At 38.7% G+C, this 5,477-nt stretch overlaps 1 pseudogene; it reads left to right on the plus strand.

Annotated features, from left to right (window-relative positions):
* The first annotated feature begins 2,985 nt into the window (after positions 1-2,985).
* On the plus strand, positions 2,986-3,919 carry LOC105061475 (momilactone A synthase-like; annotated as a pseudogene).
* The last annotated feature ends 1,558 nt before the right edge of the window (positions 3,920-5,477 follow it).

Below are 5,477 nucleotides of genomic sequence, written 5' to 3' on the forward strand. Positions count from 1 at the left end.
CTTCGGCTGCAGGCAGACTTCGTCCAGACTCCTACGGGAGCCGGACTTTGCCCCCAACTTCGGCTGTAGGCAGACTTCGTCCGGACTCCTACGGGAGCCGGACTTCGCCCCAACTCCAATTGTAGGTAGACTCCGCCCGGACTCCTATGGGAGCTGGACCTCGTCCCCAACTCTGGCTGCAGAAAGACTCCATCCGGACTCCCACGGGAGCCGGACCTCGTCCCTAACTTCGACTGAAGGAAGACTTCGTCCGGACTCCTACGAGAGCCAGACTCCGAGCTCCTCTCAGATGGGTAACTAGCCACCTCTCTCCGCCAGACACTCCAGCCGGACTTCGGCTGACAGGCTTGGACCCTCTAGTAGGCCACAGCATTTCTACGAAGATCGTACTCCAATCGAACTTTGACCGACAGGCCTGGATCCTCTAGCAGGCCACAGCAACGGCCACGACTCTGCTCTACTTTCTGCGACGGATTTCGTGTGACTCCATCACTCCCTGGCGGGCCGCAGTAACGGCCACGACTCTGCTCCACTTCCTGCAACGGATTCTGCGCGGCTCTATCACTCCCTGACAGACCACAATAATGGCCACGATCCTGCTCAACTTCCTGCGACAGATACCGTGCGATTCCTCCATCCTCTGGCAAGTCGCGACAACGGACGCCGCTCCACTCCCCGCGACAGACTCCATGTGACGTGTCTCGGTGATAGCCACGATTCCACTCCACTACTCTTCGCAACAAACTCTTTCTGACCATGGACAGTCCACTACCAGACGGTTATAAACATCGCTATCAGTCTCTGTTGCTCCCCCCGCCTATAAAAGGGAGACCCTAGATACGTTATTCTCTAAGCTCTATTTTCTATCCCAAAACTCTGCTAAAATTTTGGTTTGAGCACTCCATTCTTATTGAGGCAGAGAACTGACTTGAGCGTCGGAGGGTCTTGCCGGAGCAACCCCACCTCCGGTTTAGACTTCTTTTGTAGGTCCCGACGGTGACCGCGACTCCCTCGACTCTAGCTTGTCCGACGCAGGCGGATTTTTGTACCAACAGAACTCTTTTCAATTCAGCCAATTTAGAATTATTGATCATTGAAATAATTCTAATTGATCCTACGATCCATCAGTGACACCTAGCAGTATGTAGTAACAATCCATCAGAATTAAATAGTTGAACCTCTAGGTATGATTATCGTGTGATTCGATTCTTTTATCATGAATCCCAATAAAACAGAGGTTAAGGATAACTCGTCAAACCTCATTTTTATCGTATATTAGATTCAATCGACTCGAATCTATTTTGAAATCTTATAAAAATATCTTTTCATCATTAACCATGATCTTTAGGACTCAGAGTCATGATCTATATAGAACTACTCCTCATTTATTAAGATCGATAGATTTCATCTTAGTGTGCATCTTATTCCTATAATGAACCTACTGCAGCCAACATACACTTCAAGATTCCATATAACTAGGAGATTGAGTTATGGTGTAGTTAAATTATAGCAACCTCACGGTGAACAGTCGAGATACCGCTAGTCTAAGAACTAGACATACTACTGCACCATCGAGTTAGTCATTGATGAGAAGGTAGACATCATAGTGACTACTCGTATTTAGTCACACTTAGTATCCTTATTCTTAATAAGCACTTGCACTCTCACTCTGGTGTCTTCACACCATACATTCAAGACCCATCTATCCTATGAAAATAATCGTGCATCAATTTCTTCGGATCAAGCACCATCTCCGTGATGATCTTATAATCGAGAGCAATTTATGAATTAATTATTAACGACACATGTCTCAAATTCTCAGCTCTTGAGAATATGTGTTATTATATCCACTAACTCAATGGATGATTCATAGATACTTAATAAACACATATATAAATAAAAATAAATCTAATTTTAATAATTTATAAGTCAACATTATAAAATATATTCTAAGAAAATTTACAAGTGTCGACCAATTTGACTTCTAGAATATATATCTAATAATGTAGTATATACTGGTAAATATAATATTCTGAAAACTATATATCATTTGCTTGGAGGTATATATTGTATTGCTAAATAACTAATTTTTTAAGTGTAAATCACCTAACCATATATTATATATAGATAAACTTCATATTTAAAAAACTATACAGTGATTTATCTATAAGTATGTATTGTATCACTGTTAGATATGCATCAAAGAAACTTACAGCATGTATCAAGAAGTTAATAATTAATGTATATCATTATACTATATAGTGTGTACCGATAAAAATAATATTCTGAAAATTGCATATCAATTTACTTGAAGCTATAAATTGGATTACTAGATGATTAATTTATTAAGTACATATCATCCAGCCATACACATTGTATTGGTGAATTTCATACTTTAAAAACTGTATATTGATTTATCTGGAGATATATATTGATTTACTTGATAATTAATTTACTTGATATTTATCATTTGACTATATAAAATATATCGATAAAAATTATATTATTTAGAAATAAAAAAAAGAGAATAATATATTTTTTTTATTTTTAATTATAAAATTAACTACACCATCCGTGAGAGGAGCCTTTGATTTTTAGATTTTTTTTATTATAATTAATATTAAAATACATGGGATAAATTATAAAGTCCCCCATATAATATTTTCTCCGGTGGCCGCCCCATATGATTTTTGTTCCACGGTTGGTACCATTAATTTATCCCAGCACTAATATCCTGCGGCGCACGGTCAGTATCTTCGTGCGCCTGTTGACCAATGGACCGGATATTATAAAAGAGTTAAAATTTAAGGCACACGGATAGACTGGCCGTCAACTCCCCCTATCGTTTTTTTCACAGCTAGCAGAGAGACCACTACTCCAGAGCTCGGCCAGGCAAATCGTCGCTGGAAATCAATAGCATATAGCCGCCTACGTGAACGGAGCCTCTAGCCTTCGTCTTTTTCGTCTCCAGTCCAGAAACCCCCAATGGGAAGCGTCTCCGTGCTCTTTTCAGTCGCAACAAGGTAAAGGCATCGCGCAACTTGACCGGTGCTTGTTCTTAAAATCATAACCATAGCGACCTATCGTTAAGCAGAGCTTTATGGCATGCTGCAGGCTCGAAGGCAAGGTGGCGCAATCGGCCTTGGTGAAGCCACCGCCAAACTCTTTACCCGCTACGGTGCCCGAGCAGTGGTTGCCGACGTCCAAGATTACAAGGGTCGTGCGCTCTGCCACGACTTCAGCTCCAACGTCACCTCCTACGTCAACTGCGACGTCACCAACGAATCTCATGTCCGAGATGCGGTCGATTCCACCATGTCACGCCACGGCAAGCTCAACATCATGTTCAAAAACGCCGGCATCATCGATCGGCTCGCCATGCATTCAGATCCTAGAGTCCGACAAGGCCAACTTCGAGAAGGTGGTGGGGATCAACTTGGTGGGTTGCTACTTGGGGACGAAGCAAGAGGCACGGTTGATGATCCCGGCACGCCAGGGCGGCACCGTGATGACCGCGAGCATCGCGGGGGTGATAGGGGGGATGCAACCGCACGCATACACTTGCTCGAAGCACGCCGTGGTTAAGGGGAAGGAGGTGGATCTGGGATGGTTCGGGATCCGCGTGAACTACGTGTCGCCTTGTGTGGTGGCCAGGCCGCTGGCGTCCAAGGCGTTTGCGAGGGATGAGGAGAAGCTGGAGGAGTTCATGGATGAGAACGCCATTCTCACGGGGACGACGCTCGAGGCCGAGGACGTGGCGGAGGCAGTGGTGTATCTGGGGAGCGATGAGGCCAGGTACGTGAGCGGGCTCAACCTGCTGGTGGATGGGGCTTTCACAACGACCAGTGCGGCACCTGGGGTGCACTTGTACTCGAAATCCAGACTTGGCATTCAGGTCAGATGGGATCAATCGGATTAGACAAGTAACAAATTAGGAGATTCTAAATCTGAATTCAATCTTTTTATTAAATATATTAAAATTTATAATTTGAATCAAATATATTTAATAGATAAGTAATTCGATTTAATCTATTTAATTTATTTTTTAAATAAATAATCTATTAATCTAATCTGATCCAATCTGTCTATTAAATGGATAACCTGTTAATCCAATCTGACCTAATCTATTTAACCTATTTAAAACAAAAGTCCAACCCAATCCCATCGGTTTAATACATCAAATAGTACAAAAGAACATAAATCTGAATATAAAAAAAATTATAATAATTTTTTTTTAGATGGCACTTACATTCAAGAAGTATTTACATTCAATCTTTTATGGAGGATTATAATTTATATTCAATCTTTATAAAAAAATAAATATTAAAAATATTTCAAGAATCTTATATAGCATTTACATTCAAGATTAGACATGAAAAATAAAATTCAGCATATTAGCCCAAAATGCATAATAATTTATGTCAAAATAAATAGAAATACAATGTAATAAATTTTATAATGATATGCAGGCATATCTGATAATATACAAAACTTGATAAGCCAAAACATAATCTTTTGGGTATTTCTTGATCCTAAAATAAAGTGCTGCTTGAGAGTCTATATCCCACCAGTTTATTTTGTATAGATGGCTAAAACAAAACTACATTCCATAAATGCCTGAAAATTAATTCTATTATGAAACAAGAACCTAACTACAACTACCATAAAATTAACCACCATCATAACTCCATTGATTGATTGATAGCAAGAGTAGTCAAACAAAAAAGAGTCCCAAACTATTACAATATCCAAACTCTAACAATATCTATATTCAAACAAAAAGTAAAAAGAGTTCCAAATAAAATATAATGTAACAAGATAATATATCCAATAAACATAAGCAACACAATATAAAAAAATATCTAAGATCATGATTCATCTCATTATGATTTATGGGTTGGCATCAATATTGGCCGAGCATTGAGTCGATCGAGCTTCATTGATAGAACTTAAGTTCATTATATCCTCTACAATCTCATCTAACTCAGATTTCAAAATATTTATATTAAAATATTAAATAATTAATAATAAATCCATTCAAATATAGTAGCAATATAACTAATGAAAGTATGAAATATTTGCCTTTCCTTCCAAACACCCAATCTTGAGTGTAAATCAAGGCCTCAGTAATATTTGATTTAAGTGCACCATGAAACTTATCAAATACTCGTCCATCAATACTAAAAGTAGATTCTAAGACAACTGTAAATATTAGAATACTTAAAATATCACGTGCCATAAGAGAGAGTTGGGGATATCGAAATTTATTAACTTTTCAAAAATCAAAAATATCCAAATTGGACTCCTATCAACTTGAGGCTCATCCAAATATCATTCAAATTGACACTTTTATGTAGTAGTAATAAAATCAAAGCTTTCAAAAGTATCAAAATCCTATATTATTGGAAAAATGAAATAAGTTATGTATCGAAACAATACCATATACAAGGACAATAAATTTGTTTTGATAAAAAAGT

The sequence above is a fragment of the Elaeis guineensis genome, chromosome 7, assembly GCF_000442705.2.
Source record: "Elaeis guineensis isolate ETL-2024a chromosome 7, EG11, whole genome shotgun sequence".
Lineage (NCBI taxonomy): Eukaryota > Viridiplantae > Streptophyta > Magnoliopsida > Arecales > Arecaceae > Elaeis > Elaeis guineensis.